Source organism: Alosa pseudoharengus, unplaced genomic scaffold (assembly GCF_046254945.1).
Source record: "Alosa pseudoharengus isolate Yale_2024_CS ecotype anadromous, Long Island Sound unplaced genomic scaffold, YU_APseudo_1.1 YU_APseudo_1.1_scf_8, whole genome shotgun sequence".
NCBI classification, from domain to species: domain Eukaryota; kingdom Metazoa; phylum Chordata; class Actinopteri; order Clupeiformes; family Clupeidae; genus Alosa; species Alosa pseudoharengus.
This window is the reverse complement of record NW_027468870.1, coordinates 31,175,003-31,190,133: the sequence shown is the minus strand read 5'-3', so window position 1 is coordinate 31,190,133 and position 15,131 is coordinate 31,175,003. Positions and strand designations below refer to the sequence as shown.

Here is a 15,131-nt window from a genome sequence, read left to right as displayed (position 1 = left end):
AGACTGTGGCTCACTGGTAGTTATTATAGGTAACTTCAAATCAGCGCGATTTACCCTTATAGGCTACTGCACATTACAAGATCTGTACGAGATGATCCGCAGCACTGAAGTGAGAAATGATTTAACTCTTTGTGTAGCGCATGTGAGCGCTTTTTTCCCCATTTCAACCTGAATATTGGTGGGGACATTTCAGTCGTAATTTGACATTGGTGTGGACAAGTCCTTCGGTCCCCACGCAAATCTACGCCCCTGTGTTAATGCAAGTCTCTACCTGACAGTCCATTTTTGGCCACCAGTACAATTCTCTAAGGCGTTGTTTGGTGCGTACAATACCTTGGTGGGTTTCATGGCTTATGTCAATGAGTCTTTTCTGCAGTGACAGTTGAACCAGCAAACGATGAGTACCTCTAATGATGCATTCATTCATGACTGCAAGTTCATGGCGAATTGGAAAGTATGGCTGTAAGTCAGGCTCCAATGTAGTCTTTCGTGAGGGCCAGCCTTTCTGTCTGCACACGTAGCTTGCTGAGTACTGGACAGGCATTGCACTCTGAGCGAAAGACCTCCTCAGACACAGCACTCAGGTCAGTGAGGATAGCAGCTACAGACTCAACATCTTCTGCACATTGTCTGTTTCAGGAAGTGGGAGCCTAGACAAACAAATCAGCAACATGGTTCAGAGATTCAGTTCTGTATTCAACATCATAGTCAAACTCCAGTAGGCGAGCAGACCATCTCGCTATGCGGAGACCAGCACGATTATTTCCCTTGGTAGTCAGCAGCGTTGTCAGAGCTTGGTGATCAGTACGTAAGAGGAATTTTCTTCCCCACAGTCCCCATTTCTCAGCGGCCCAGACGCAGGCTAAAGCTTCCTTCTCTACAATTGAGTATTTCCTCTCCGCATCAGACAGACTGCGAGAAGTGAAAGCAATAGTCTGCTCTGCACCCTTACTGTCCAGCTGAGTCAAGACAGCACCTACTCCGTAGTCTGAAGCATCCGTTGAGACAATGGTAGGCTTGCTGGGGTCAAAAAGCACGAATGCAGGGCTATGCACAATCAACTGCTTGACTTGATCAAATGCTGCTTGAGCTGCCTTGTTCCAGTGAAATGAGCAGTCTTTTCGCACGAGAGCTCTCATTGGTTCAACGACAGTCGCATAGTTGGGAACAAACTTGCTATACCATGCACTCAGGCCAAGGAATGAGCGCAGGGTTGCAGGATCGGCAGGAGGTGGAGCTTGTAAGATGGCAGCAACATGTGAGTCATCTGGTAGCAGACCCTCTGGTCCAATCTTTTGGCCAAGAAAGTTCAGAGTGGTTTGACGGAGTTGACATTTATCCTGCATTGTTAATTCTGTGTAACACTGCACGCAGATTAGCCTCATGTTCAGCTTCTGAAGACCCAAAAGTGATGACATCATCAAGGTAGCATTGTACCCCTTTAAGGCCCTTGAGGATTTCAGTCATCATCTTTTGAAAAGCTGAATGTGCTGAACTCAGCCCGTAGGGGACTCTGCAATACTGGTACAAGCCTTCCTGCGTAATGAAAGCCGTGAGCCCTCTACTCTCCTCATGCAGTGTCAGTTGATGGTAAGCGGATTTAAAATCTAGAGTTGAGAACATGACAGCGCCTCGCAGTTCTGACAGTATGTCCTCAATCAGTGGCAAAGGTTGGCTATCCATAATCACAGCATTATTAGGTTCTCTCAAATCAACGCACATGCGTATGCCACCAGTCTTCTTTTTAGTGACTACAATCGGAGAAACCTAGCCGAATTACATTTGCTGCCAGGGCTAGTCTAGCAACTCTCCGTTGACTTGTGAGCTCCAGAAATCAAAACTTAATCAGGCATTGAAATCGTGTATAGAGTCGTTTGTTGGGCTTAACATAATGATTGATGGCAGTTGCAACGGTTTGGCTTGAATTCCCTGCTACTTGAAAACAAATATCCTATTGCGTGCAGACGCATCAATTTTCTCAATTATACCATGCTCTTCCAGGTTCTTTAGTTCCTTGCAAACAGCTTCACGAACTGGGAAGGGTAAGCGTCGAAGTCTCTGCTGTACAGGCCGGAGCTTCACTTTGTGCACAAAGTTCTTAGCACATCCAAATGCAACTGGAGATTCACATTCCTATTCACATTGAGTGATTGGAGCTTTGGCTTGGTCAAGTGTAGCACAGACCTTCGGAGCCTCTGATATTAACTGTCCACCTTTAATGTGCAGCTGGAGGGCAGTCACCAGGTCCATGCCCAGTATAGGCGTTCCTGTGTTCACTATGTAGAAGTCTGTAGAGGCACTATTGCCATTGTAAGTAACAGCTCTAAGGCATCCTAATACAGTCAACTTTTCCCTAGAATAGGTCACAAGCTGATTTTTCAAAATAACTGGACTGAATTTTCCTTTGTAAACACTCTCTGGTAGAATAGAAACACCAGACCCTGTATCTATTAGCAATTTAACATTACATTGGTGTGCAGTATTTGGTACAGTGATAGTAACAGGGCACATCAGTTTTGCATCAGCAGTGAAACCTTCAACAGTTAGAACGGATATTTCAGGCACAGTCACTTCATTAACAGGCTTTTGGGCAGATTTGCACACTCTTGAAAAATGTCCAATTTTTCCACAGGTGTTACTACAGTCTTTGGCAGGGCATGATTTATCGTTGGCTTTGTGATCTGCAGAACCACATCGATAGCACGTGATAGCTCCGTCATTCTTCTGAGCGGTTTTGGCTTTTGGCTTGCGCGCCTTCTTTTGTACTTGAACGGCAGCAACAGGCTTAGTTTCACTGACAGCTATGGCCTTTGCATCGGCTATGGCAGTTTCAGTGCGTCTAGCTATTTGCAATGCTTTGTCCAACGTTAAATCTTCCTCCATTAACAGTCTTTCACGTATGCGGGAGTTATTTGTTTTCTCTACAATCTGATCCCGTAGCATTTCATCCTCCATCCCTCCAAATTTACATTGTTTCACAAGCTCTCGCAATGCTGCGACATACAAATCTGTTGACTCACCCACAGCTTGTGCTCGTTGCCTAAAGCGGTATCTTTCAGCGACAACGTTCAATTTGGGGCTGAAGTATTTTTCCAAAGCCTGTACTGATCCGTCGTAATCATCACTTTCGAGTGGTAAGGTGCTGTAGATTCGGTTACCCTCCGTTCCCAGGCAGTAAATAAGCAGGGCCCTCTTCCTTGCAGCAGAAAAACCGTCGCCCCCAATGGCAAGCAAGTAGTTGTCGAACAACTTCTTCCACGTAGCAAATGGAAGTTTAGGTTCACCTGGGCAATCCAGGAACACAGCAGGCGGTTGCAAGGAGAGAAGAAGAGCCATCACGTCTTCACTACTACTCTCGTCGCCAATTTGTTGTGTTGTTAGTTCATATTCAGATTCAGAAGAATACATGAACACACACGCAGTCAGGAGCGGAGGAGCAGAAGCAATTTTACTTCTCTCTTTCTCATCTCATACATACTTGTCACTAGCGCCCGCTAGTGCCTCCAGTAATCAATGCATTTAGAAAACACAATGCATATAAGGTGAATAGACACAACAATAGTATGAAACCTAAGCCTAACCCTAATCCAGAAAGTTGAACAAACTTGTCCATTTTGATTAGTTTCAACTTAGGACTTGAAAGAAAATTATTAAAAAGGTTGACAAAGGCCAGTGAAATTCATCTTAATCTTTTATTTTCATGTAAACCATGGAAACAAATACAGGTTGGAGTTCAGAACAGGGCTATAGTGGAGGCTAAATTCAAATAAACACAGTTTAGATCAAGGGCATAAAGACTAGATAGATAGATCGATAGATAGATAGATACTATCTATCTAGATAGATAGATAGATAGATACTTTATGACAAATGCCTGACCAATGCTAGGAAATTCAAAAATCATTTCAATCCAAAACAACAGGAGTCTCCTTTGGGCAGAGGGATGCATTTGCACTGTTCGTGCTGATCAGAATGAGTTCAACAGCAAGGTCCTCAATATCTGGAAACTCCGATTGAGAGACCTGAAGAAATGAACAAAGAACAATTGTGTGTTAATTGAATATCTAATAGGCATTACATGTCAAGTGATACCATGTCATATTAAGTTTAACATTTTATCTTCAAACTTTTCCAGGGCAGTTGCATTATTGAAATAATTACTTGAAATAATACTAAGTAACTTCCCTGGAGTTTCTTGGTGAAAAAACAAACAGAAAAACAAAAGCTTGAAATGTAACTCCAGCGTTATTCGACGCATAGCCCTGTTGTTCGAGGTCAAGTTACCAAGTGTGATATTACATTAATACACAGGATTAGGTGTTATAATCCCTTGTGCCAAGATCCAAGATAAAAACACAAGTTGGAGACCGTTTTCAACACGTTTCATCCAGTCCTTCTAGTTGCAGAGTTCGCAGGTGCTAGGCTGGCGCGAGTCAACAGTATGTGTAAGCCTGCCACTAAAAACAGTCTTACCCACTCCATAGTACACCGAGGCAAATAAATATAACGCCTGAATAGACGAGGACTGGATGAAACGTGTTAAAAACGGTCTCCACTGATAAATATCACACTTGCTAACTTGGAAATAAGGTCCTATGTCCAAAATCCTGAACCACCCATTTAAGCTGCTGGACCAGTATTTGCTTTATGTTGTACCCAATTTTCTCATTGTTTTTCATTCTAATAGCATGCGTTGACCTCGAAACAACAGGCCATGGGTCGCTTAATGCCACAGTTACGCTTTAACTGTCATGTCAATAGAAAACATGCTTACTTACATCCCATGTCTTTAGAAAAGTGGCATCATCCTCATGGAGGTAGAAAGGAAGGCCACGGAGCGCCACAGCACGTCGGATATTTACATCTGAGGATCCCTGCATGAGAACACATGGAGTCAAGCCAGTTAATAACTACAAACTGCAATTCAATAGGATTACCTTTCTTTGATAGTACAGCTTCTGAAACCAAAGCATTCTTTTTATCTTAAGTCCATGGAGGAGTTGTAATCTACAAGACCTCTGCTTTCAAAGGGGATCAAGCACTTGAATATAAGTCAAAGTATGTGGAAACAGGGCCATTGTTAGTAGGCGGTGTGCAATTTCGAGCAAAAACTCAAAATAGGGGGGTAAGTGTAAAGATTTAAAACACATTTGGTCAGAACCACACATGAAATGAATCTATTCCAAGTATTTGTACAAAAGAAATGCTTACCTGGGATTCCAACATGATTGCAGGCCACCACCGAACTAATAGGCTATGTCTGCGGGGAAGGACGTCTGATATGATCTCCTTCCTTCTCAATGCCAATGTTGTTTGCATCAACTTCTGAATCTGTGAATTGAAGGACGAATACACATTTGAACATACTGACAATCTCTATTAGGACAATCCACCATCTCATGATGTCGCTTTAAATGCATCCATGGCCGAGAACAGTTTGCACATTAAATGGTTGTTTTCACCTACACAGCTGACATGCGAATAATACACATTCTGACTGAGCATGAACTGTGTGTGACCGTGTCAAATGAATTTAGGCTACTGACTTAAATGTGCAGACAGTCAGTAACATGACAGTGGACTAACGTTAATGGAGGAAACATTGCTAACATGCTGTAAACGATAATGTTGCAGGACATGTGCCCTGTTATCAAGCAATGCACCACAAAGCTTGCACTTCCAAGCTATTGTGTTAAATAGTGCTAACGGGGGTTAGTTCATATTTTTAGTACTCACATTGGCCAATTGAGTTAGATCGCTGGCTGATCCAGCAAGTGCTGGTATACAGCAGCCAAATTCTTAGCTGCTAGTGCTAGCTAGTTCTAACTGGATAAAGTTACGTCACGTAGCCTAAGACAATATTTTAAAACATTCGGGTTTTTAAACAATATGATAAAGGACGTGCTTTACGGTCAACATGCAACTCACTTTTCCACTTATGTTTAATTGCGGGTTTTCTCTCTTCTCGTTGTCTCCTCTCATTGTCTATTTTCACTGCTCTTGTTCTCGTCTCTTGTCATCTGGTGGTCGACCGTTGCCGGCGTCGCTTGTCACTTGGCGTTGGTCCACGTATGGCAGAGGATCCGCCTACAAATTTGCTACAATTTGCGTAGGGAACTTTCCCACGCTTTCTATTTTTTCAAATGACTCAAAGCGGATGAGTGCTGTCAACTTAAAAGTTCAAATTTGTTCAAGTAACACAGACGATTAGAGTACTATTAACTTTTTTTCATTTTTGAGTGTTTACTATGAAGGTATATTGGGTGCAAAAGTGGCGAGCACATTTAACTGCAGATTTTGCATGTGCACACTAAAGTCGTAAATGTGTAACAGTAAAGTTGAAGTTGTACATATTTTTTTATATCTTGTTAACACAAAATAGGGGCTACGGGTTCACAAATCCTTTTTACAGGTACACAAATCCTATCCTGTGAGTCACAACTTTCAAGAGTCATGCACTCGACACTTTTGCTCCAAACGTTGCAGCGCAGTTGGTGCGAAACACATTTGCACATCCGTGTTTCATAATCTGAGAACATGCACAACATTCGTGCATTTGTAAACCCAAATGTGAACTAATGCATCCGAAGTTGTGCATCTGTGAAATAATTTCTCATTAATAAAATTCTACAGATCGCTTAGATGTAGATCTGCAACAAATCAAAAACATTGTTTTACTTGTACTGTTCGGTTTTACAGTGTATAAGTGTGGCCACAGTTCGGCTGTGGCATGGAGGGAGGGGTTATGCATATGTGCTAATATAGCACGCAAACAGTGAGGCAGAAAGACAGTGGTAAAAAGTGGCTAGTGGACAGACAGTATCCAAACATGGAGGGGGTGAAGAGGCAGATAGACTATGCAGAGAAGTCTATCTCTCCTCTTCCCTTAAGTGAAGCATTGAACAGTTCAATGGCCCTGGGGACAAATGACTTCCTCAGTCTGTCTGTTGTGCAAGGCAGTGAGCGAAGTCTCCAGCTGATCAGGCTCTTCTGCTTAACAATCAGGGATGGATTACTGCACGGGCCTACAGGGCCCAAGGGGTCAGGGGGCCCTGAAGCCCAAGCCTTTGCATGGACTCATTGCCTCAATATCAACAAATCAGGATGTAGGCTACAGTTGGTCCCAGTTAAAAATTGACACTTCATTCACGATCATGGTGAATGGTGAAATGTAAGTACAACTGCAGCCGCTTAGGGCAGCATAGTCCGCTGTGGAGTTCCACGGTCGAACCAGACGGCGCATTCGACAGCAAGGGCTGTGATTGGCCGAGTTTTCAGTGCGTTTCTCTGTGTTTTTAGCAGCCCCTGCAACATGCTAGTCCATTGTAGCCTAAGCCTTGTACATAATGTTAAACATAGTTTTGGATTCAGTGGCAAGATTTCTTGATTGTACAGTGTCTGTCTCTCAGTAATGTTTTAAAATGAGAGCTTCGTCAGCTGGCAGTAGGTTACTTTGTCGGTAGTCATGAGAAGTTCGCTTGCTAACAGAACATAAATATGCTGCCCAGAAACCTTGTGAATAGTTCTGATTTTTTTTACTACACTAACAAGGTTGAAATATAGACTTTGCCTACAGCATCTCCTTAACAGTAATGTAAACAAAATGACAGCATTCATATGACAAAGAAAAACGAATTCGGTCACTCAAGACTGCCACAGCAACCAGTGTAGGCTACAGTCCTACCCAATAGGCCTACTCGAAGCAGATAGCGTTGTCTGACGGTCGAGTGGGTAAATGCACGTATTTCCAGAACAGATCTGCAACTTTCAGGCAGTTCTGAGTTCGAATCTAGGCAGGAGCAGAGCCATATAAAGGCCTAGGCCTATTGTTATCATTTTTTGCAAGGTGTTGCTCCTGGCAATACTTGTTTATAAGACGTTTGGTGATTAATTGATAGCTGTTTTTGGGACACGTTAAACGTTCTTTATAATGAGCGCATCCGGGGAGTAAAACGACTGTTACGCGCTGTTACAACTGTAGGCTACAATGATTGCAATACAAAAATATGCGTGTGTTAGTTTAGTTAGTTTTGTGATGTTTTGCACTTTTGCCTCATGTGTTTTCAGGTTTGAGGGCTTTTTTGGCAAGATTGACCTTGGTTAGACTCTGCATATGTTATTTCTCCGTATGGAAAATAAAGTCAATTTTCGACACACGTCTGTTATTAGTTCAATAACAAGTGTTGCTTGTTAAAACATGTGACTAGTGAAACTCAAATGATTTTAGAAATATTTAGCCAAAGCCAAAAAGTGTTAGAGAAGGAGAGACGCCGGTGCAGCTCAGATGTCTTCTTAATTTTCTTTATTCTTTAGTAAAAGGTGCAGAACATTATTAAACTTTGACTAACGTTTCGATGTTCGTTAGTCAAAAACATCGACACATTGAAATATTAGTCAAAGTTTAATAATTCACCGAAACAAACCTGTCAACTTTTCCCGGGTTTATCGCGTATTTTAACTTTTTCCTCGCTGTCTTAGGAGGAGCTGCAGGGCCGTCGCAAGGGGATGCGAGGCCCTGTGCGAACTTGACAGATGCAAGGCCCTTTTCACTTACGTGCATGAAATCATGCGATAGCTTACTTTACACATAGCCAAGGCTACCGTCGGTGTATTTTAATAATAGCCTAGTCTAATAAGCTACACCAGCTTGCCTTTAAGAGGGGAAATTCAATTGTATAGCCTATAACATTAGCTGAGTCACATATTTGGCCATATGGTGTTTATCATAGGCTACATCACGAAACCAAATAGTGTAACAAAGGCGAACACTTTAACAGGGGGAATTAATTGGGCATGAATCATTGTGCTGAACGGTATTTGTCAATGAGCAGAAACACACACGACATTCAAACTATTGATAAGATGTACTGGTCTGTATCTAACATTGGACAAATAAATGACACTGACTCGCCATATCCTGACTCAGGAAAAAAAACATTTTCTTGCTTTGCCGCAAACTCAGCAATGAAATCATAGGCCAGTTTGCAGGTAGCCTAACGTCTTTTTCATAGAAGGGAGAGCCCAGTCTCTCCTGTGACATGGAGGTGCGCAAATAGTTTTTAATAGCCTGTTCAACTTCGAAAAGCTTCGTTCACCTGATGCCAGTCACTGATCGCAATTTCAAAGTTCGGAAAGCTTCATCTTTTTAAGTTTTAAGTGCAGTGGCCCCTATCTGCCCCCTTTGGAATTATTGCTGGTGTACAGGTTATATAATCAATTAGCTAAATCATTTGTCCAGCTGTTTAAACATTTTTTCGTGCTACATTCAAACGCAAAAGGTGCTTTGATATATTTTTCGTTTGAACGTCGGCAAGCAGGCATGCTTTGGTTGCAATGAATGAGGATAATTGCTTTTTTTTGCATTATTTTGAATATGACTCCCTCCAGTCTCAACAGCACGTACTTTTTCCACACGCTAAGTTCTAACACACATAGGCCTATCCCCTCTCGCTTTCTCTCTCTCCATCCCTGCACACGGGGCTTTCTTAAAGGAGCTGCACCATTTTACAACAATTGCATCTACATTTTCATATTAGAATGTTTTGTCAAGTGTAAGTGTAGATCATTTGGTTAAATGATTATGCAGTTTGTTTATTAAGAGCCACCGTACTAGGTGGTATGAGCCAATCAGAATGCCCGGTGACCTGTTTAACTCTACCTCTGTATGTAGGGATGGGTTGGTTATCTTGTACGTGAATTAAATGCAGTCGCTTACATGCGGTGTGATCATTGACTGATAGGCCACAATATAAACTTTCTACATGGTGTCAGAAGCAAGTACGGACTTCTCGCCAGTGAGTGTTATTTTCTATCGTCGTTGAACAACCTGTTGCTTTGAACTGCCAGCATAGCCATCGCCAGTTTAGGCTACAACGGTGCTTTCGTTTACCCGACGTGATGGCGGATGGATTTCGCAGACCCGACCCTCTCGTTTTTGATGAAAATATCGCCGAGAATTGGCGTGTTTTTGAGCGGGAGTATGACATTTTTATTGCTGCTGCACATTCGAACAAGCCGGCAAGGACCCAAGCTTATATCCTTCTCAACATTGCTGGCCCAGACGCCATCGAACGAGAGCGTTCTTTTGTCTACGCTGCTGAAGTGCGCGCGCCAGGAGAAGGTGGAATCATTACCCCAGCTGAATCTCGAGAAGACCCCGCATGTTTGAAGAAAAAGTTTAGTGAAATCTGCGATCCTCAAAACAACAGGACTATGGAAAGACACAAGTTCCATACCAGAGGTCAGAAACAAGGTGAGAACATCGAATCATTCATAAGTGACTTAAAGATTAAAGCTAAATGCTGCCACTTTGGAGCCCTGACAGACGAGCTAATCTGTGACCGCATCGTGTGTGGAGTTACCAGTGACACTCTGAGAAAAGCTCTGTTAAGAAATAGCGAGCTAACTCTTGCCAAAGCCATTTCAACCTGTCGGATACACGAGATGACCGAGGAAAATAGCAAGACGTTAGCATCACAAAGTAATGCTGCCAGTGTGAATGCGGTTAGGTTAGATTCAAATAGAAAGCAGTGGCCAAAGCCCCAGCCCCCCTCACAAACTATCACGAGGTGCAATAATTGTGGAGGCAGCCACGCAGCTAAGCGGGAAAAGTGTCCAGCATTCGGACAACAGTGTCACGGTTGCCAAAAGTTTAACCACTACAAAAGTTGCTGCAAGTCTAAACCGGGCAGCCAAAATAGGCAACATACTAGACAGAAATCTGGCAGGCAGACTGTTAATGAGATCGAAATAGAGGAACAGACATGTGAAGATGGAACGTTTTATGTGGACGGTGTCGAAGTTGACCGTCATGTTGACTGGGTGAATCTAAAAGCCATTGAAAAGGATGAAGGATTTGTCACAATGCACATAAACGGCAAACCCACTGAGATGAAAGTGGACACAGGAGCAAAATGCAATGTGATGTCCCTGGACACTTTCAGAGGACTTAATAGTGCCGAACAACTTGTAAAGCTGAAGAAAGCAGCTAGCCTTTTTGCTTATGGAGGCACCAGAATTGAGACCAGTGGCATCGTCTCACTGCCGTGCTGCTTAAAGGAGCAGAACCACCCATTGCCGTTTTTCATTGTAGACAGAGCAGTGCAACCTCTGCTAGGATTTCGTGCATGTATGGACATGGGGGTTGTGAAAATGAGTCCAGACGTCCACCAGATCAGCGTGGAGAGAAACACAGACTTCAGCTCACAGACATTTATACAGTACAAAGACCTGTTCAGCGACGAGTTAGGAGAACTTCCAGTTACATATTCCATGACTTTGGATCCCAGCATACAGCCTGTGGTCCGCCCGGCCCACCGTATCCCTGTTGCAATGCAAGAAAGAGTTAAAGTTGAACTTGAACCCATGCAAAGAATAGGTGTCATAACTCCAGTCACAGAACCAACCGACTGGGTGTCGTCTATGGTAGCAGCACACAAGAAGGATAAGCGAGAAATCAGACTATGTATCAATCCCAAAGACCTCAACACCGCACTGAAAAGACCCCATCACCCAATGCGCAGCGTCGAAGAGGTGGCAGCGCAAATGTCTGGAGCAACGGTGTTCTCTGTCCTGGACGCAAAGAATTATTTTTGGCAGATACGTCTCGACAAGAAATCATCATTGCTGACCACATTCAGCACTCAGTTTGGGCGCTACAGATTTCTAAGGATGCCTTTCGGCATAAATTCCGCAAGTGAAGTATTTCAGCGCTCCATGGAACAACTGTTTGCGGGTTATCCCTGCTCAGTCTTTGTCGACGACATCATCATAGGAGGCCGCGGAGTGGCTGAACATGACGCCAACCTGAGAAAGGTGCTCGAAAGGGCACGGGAAGTCAACCTCAGGTTAAACCCAAGGAAGTGTAAATTTCGCCTGGACCAGGTGACATATGTAGGCCACATCTTCACAAGCGAAGGTCTAAAAGCAGACCCATCCAAAACTGCAGCAATCAATGACATGCCGGTCCCCACAGATGTGACCGCACTACAACGCTTCCTAGGCATGGTCAATTACCTTAGCAAGTACATCCCAAATCTCAGCGACATCGCAGCGCCCCTGAGGAAACTCACCTGCAAAGAGACCGCATGGTGCTGGTTTCAACAGCATCAGGAGGCTTTCGAGCGCCTCAAATCATGCCTGTCAAGCCCGCCAGTACTGGCATACTACAATGTCAAAGACCCAGTTACCCTGACTTGTGACGCGTCATGTTATGGACTAGGAGCAGCATGTTTACAGAACGGCAGACCAGTAGCCTTTGCGTCGCGTGCTCTCACGGATACTGAGACAAGATACGCTCAAATAGAAAAGGAGCTTCTGGCGGTTGTGTTTGCCTGCACAAAATTCAAAGACTATGTCTACGGAAAGCCCACAATCGTAGAAACTGACCACCAACCTTTAGTGACCATCATAAAAAAGCCCATCCATGCCGCTCCAGCCCGCCTCCAGAGAATGTTGCTTCGCCTGCAGAGCTACGACATCAGCCTAGTCTACAAAAAGGGCAAATACATGTACCTGGCAGACACCCTCTCAAGAGCTCCCAGCTCACAAGCACCACAGAACCCTGTTGAAAACGGTGACTATGAAGTCATGAGCGTGAGCTACATCTCCTCAGCACGCCTGGAGGAACTCCGTAGACACACAGCAGAGGATGAGTCGTTACAAAGTCTTACCACAATCATTCGACGCGGATGGCCCGCCAGAGAAAGCCAGCTGTGGTCTGCCATTAGCCATTTTTTTCCATACAGAGACGAGCTGACAGTGGAGGATGGTATCATCATGAAAGGCCATAAAGCAGTTATCCCCCAATCCCTGCACAAGGAGTACATCAACATTGTACACAAAGGCCACCCAGGTATTGAGGCAACCAAACGTAGAGCCAGAGGTGTAATCTTCTGGCCTGCAATGTCAGAGAACATCACGGAAGAGGTGCTCTCATGTGCAGTTTGTAATAGCACAAAGTCGCATCAGCGGAAAGAGCCCCTCCAGCTCCACCCTGTTCCAGATCTGCCATGGTCCACAGTGGCCGCAGACATTCTTGATTGGCATGGCAATCATTATCAAGTTCTTGTGGATTCGTATTCCGGCTGGTTCAAAGTCGACCTCCTCCGAGACTTGACCTCACCAGCCGTCATATCCAAATTAAAAAGGCACTTTTCGGTACATGGCACACCGCACACACTCATCACTGATAATGCTAGACAATACACTAGTCAGCACTTCAAGGATTTTGCAAAGCAATGGGATTTTACTCATACCACGAGCAGCCCAGAGTTTCCCCAGTCAAACGGACTCGCTGAAAGAGCAGTCCGCAGTGCCAAGCAACTCATGGAGAAATCGCACAGGGATGGGTCTGATGTATTCCTCAATATGCTGAACCTCAGAAACATTCCCCGTGACCCAACGTTAGGCTCTCCTGCTGAGCGCCTTATGTCTCGCCAAACCCGTGCTGCCATTCCAGTGAGCACTAAACTGCTGGAGCCTACCACGAGGAACGCCAAGCAAGTCACCGCCCAGCTCCTCAACAAAAGGCTCACCCTGAAGCGCTACTATGACAAGTCGAGTCATCCACTACAGCCGTTGGCAGAGGGACAAGTGGTCCGCATGCAGACAGCAAAAGGCTACGACAAACTTGGAATGGTGAAGGAGATGAGTAAGGAACCACGGTCCTACATAGTTCAAGCAGATGGGAAGACTTATAGGAGAAATCGCCGTCACATACTACCTGTGGCTGAGCCGCCATCACCACAGCTCCTTGACGACCCGGACCCTCAGAACACCAGCCACCCTACAGTGGACAGTCCTCCTTCACCACAAATGCCGACACCAAGCACTGTGCAACCACAACACCAATCCTCCCCCCAGCCTAAGTCCACAGCGCACCCACCCGTGGAGAATCACGACACACAATACACAACACGATCAGGTCGCATCTGCAGACCAAATCCCAAATACATACAAATGCAGTAAGTCAGTCGCATCAAAAATAGTAGTGGCACCCAAGTGACACCTTGTGGTTGTTTGTGTCAACTGCAGTTTGTGCCATTTCTGCTGAGAAAATGGGGTGCGTGATTCATGAAGGAACCCGTCCAAACTTAACAGGGACCCACTGTATGAATCTGATTGAATTTAGTATTGGCCATCCCCAAAATGCACCAGAATACAGGAAATCACATCAGAAAAATTTAAACATTTCTGGGGGAGGACCCCCAAACCCCCCCTCCCACATATACGACAATAAGTGGGGGGCCCTTAATACATCTGGGCCCAGGGGCCCGAAAGTTCATAATCCGCCCATGTTAACAATAGTGCTGTGGAGTGGGTGACACTCATTGTCCAAGATGTTGATAAGTTTGTTCAGGGTCCTTTTGTCAGATATTGAAGTGATGCACTCCAGTTCAGCTCCCACTACAGAGCCAGCTTTCTTTACCAGCCTGTCCTTCTTTGTGCTTCCTACTCTAATAAGTAGACAGGCTCTTGCTACGGATCTAAAGAGCAACGTCTTGCAATAATTTGCACTAGTCATAATGACGTTTGAGATATCTTCACCTTTCATTCTGCCTAGTCAAAACTGAATTAAAGATACCGGTATCTGCAATTGTCATTTAAGATGTGTGACGAGTTGAATGTTGTTTTCAATGACGTGATGACAGATATCTGCAATTCAGTTTTACCTAGTCAAAACTAAATTACAGATATCTCGTTTTGACTAGTAACAATTACGTTACAGATATCTTGAATGACAATTCCAACTATCCAAAATGTAATTGCGACTAGTCAGAAAGATGTTGTTGATATCTACAATGTTAATTCCAGATAGCAATAGATAGTCCATAACTTAGCGGGTAAATGTTAAAATCGCTTGCCATAGATGCATGCTTGTTGATGGCTGGGCAATATCCATTAAAGATTGGATGGTAGTTGCATCAGTATTGTGGGAAGGACCACTTACTACTGACTCCATAGGCTCTTCCTCAAAGACAGCAGAGCAGCTGTCTCCTGAGTCATTACTTTCCTCCTTAAAAGAAGAACAAAGTATATAAGAAAAAATGTATATATTCTATGTCTGGATAGTCACACAGGGTCTCAGGAGGATAATACAGATTATAAATGCAATACAATAAAATACAACA

General features: G+C 44.1%; 1 long non-coding RNA gene across 2 annotated transcripts; it reads right to left on the bottom strand.

Annotated features, from left to right (window-relative positions):
* Window positions 1-3,931: 3,931 nt before the first annotated feature.
* LOC143112440 (uncharacterized) lies at window positions 3,932-5,385 on the bottom strand. Of its 2 annotated transcripts, none has more exons than XR_012984746.1 (3): window positions 5,212-5,385; window positions 4,775-4,874; window positions 3,932-4,022 (listed from the first exon to the last, which is right to left on the bottom strand). It is a non-coding gene; the product is annotated as an uncharacterized LOC143112440 (long non-coding RNA). The 2 variants fall into 2 exon arrangements; XR_012984747.1 differs by having other exon boundaries at window positions 3,949-4,022; window positions 4,779-4,874.
* Window positions 5,386-15,131: the final 9,746 nt, after the last annotated feature.